Here is a 1,552-nt window from a genome sequence, read left to right as displayed (position 1 = left end):
AAATACAAAAGATACTTAAGACAAAAATTTTGAGAATGACTGCATTAGGACAATCTATGGAGAAATATATAGGAAATGAAGTGTTAAGGATATTGGCAAAAAAGTGGCTGAAATGATAGTCCTGAAACCTTGACTTGATGAGGAGAGAAAAGAAATGGAAGAGAAGATTCGAGGAAATGCGCAAGGCCCGTCAGTGCCCTGACGCTGGAGCACAGGTGTAGCGGGCGCTCCAGAGGGGGCCAGAGGTCCCAACCTCTGAGTGGGCTGTTTGAATTTCTAACGCAAAAATCGGACCTATAGGGGATGACTGAGATTTGGAAGGTCTCCACCTTGGTGGAGGTGGAAGAGGCAGAGGGAAGAACGTTCCTGGAAAAAGTGACTGCACGGGTCCCCCTAAAATCACCAACTTGCCCAAAGGACACTGTGTCTGCGGCGGTGTGGACGTGATGGGGGCGCGACTGTACAGGTGAGCGGGATGCTTCGCCGAGGTGAACGCGACAGGTACACGCGTGGGGTGGGATGGAGTGTTCATATATGTGGCATGTGATATATACTGAGAGGACGTGGGGGACACTCGGATGAGGGGTCTGTGGACATATTCGTGGTGCATGTGGGTATCGCTGATGTCCCAAGGTGAGGAGGGAGAATGCGGAGCGTGTGCGTGCAGGGGGCGTTTAGTGTCCCTGAACGTGGCGTCTGGGGGCTGGAGCTTATTGGGAGGCGAGTGAGGTGGCCGGGGGAGCAAGGACCTTGCGTGTGGCCAGGCCGGTAGCGCCCGGTATGCTCCGCCCGCGGGCGCTCCCGGTGCTTCCCCGCCCCTGAGCCTGCTCCCTCCCCTTCGGTCTCGCCGCGCTCGCCGGGTGTCCCTGCGTCACCACCACTCGGCCGCGGCCGCCAGCTTAGCACGCACCGCCGCCTCCGCCACCGCCGACAGCACGCGTCCTCCGTGTCCCCGCTCCGCTGCCCGAGCAGGTATGACGGCGACCCCTGGTTCGCACCCGGTCTCCCGCGCGCTGCCCAGAGTCCTGCGCGCCGCACCTTCTCCTGCCCAACCCCGGCCAGCGCGCTCCTGTCCCGGCCTCAGTTTCCCACGGGAGGGCGCTTGGGTGCCTATCTGCGGCGCCGGGGACCCGGCCTGGGTACTGAACCGATTGGGGGCGGAGGGGAGAGCTGGAGGCTGGGAAAAACCCCCAGGGTGCGAAAGGCGGGACCGGGCGAGGGTCCCCGGTGTGTCTGGGACCTCAGAGACGGCGGCAAAGTCCTGGCACGGAGTGGGCGGAGCGAGAGGTTGTTCAAGAGGTGACAGCAATGAAACTCGAGAGCGCTTTCTACGTGCTGGGCGCAGCGCAGCAGAGCGCCTCGCTCAAACGACCTAACTTCGCCCACAGGGCATCCCTGTGGGTTGGTTCTCTTGCTGTCCCCATTTTACAGAGGTGCAAACTGAGGGTCAGAGGGTGGGAAAGCTTCCCTAGGTCCCAGGAACAAGTTGCTGAGCTCAGATTTGAACCCAGGCAGTCCGACCCTGGAGCCTACCTCGTGGGCTGTCAGTTGC

The 1,552-nt window shown here is 60.6% G+C and overlaps 1 protein-coding gene across 1 annotated transcript in view; it reads left to right on the top strand.

Moving 5' to 3' along the window:
* The first annotated feature begins 694 nt into the window (after positions 1–694).
* Positions 695–1,552, top strand: part of SCNN1B (sodium channel epithelial 1 beta subunit) — an 87,265-nt gene continuing 86,407 nt past the window's right edge. The window contains exon 1 of the mRNA XM_025370889.1: positions 695–972. The gene's annotated coding sequence lies outside the window, so the exon portion shown is untranslated. The remainder of the gene's footprint in view (positions 973–1,552) is intronic.

This window comes from Theropithecus gelada, chromosome 20 (genome assembly GCF_003255815.1).
Source record: "Theropithecus gelada isolate Dixy chromosome 20, Tgel_1.0, whole genome shotgun sequence".
In the NCBI taxonomy this organism is placed as follows: Eukaryota; Metazoa; Chordata; class Mammalia; order Primates; family Cercopithecidae; genus Theropithecus; species Theropithecus gelada.
This window is presented reverse-complemented; position numbering and strand designations above follow the sequence as displayed.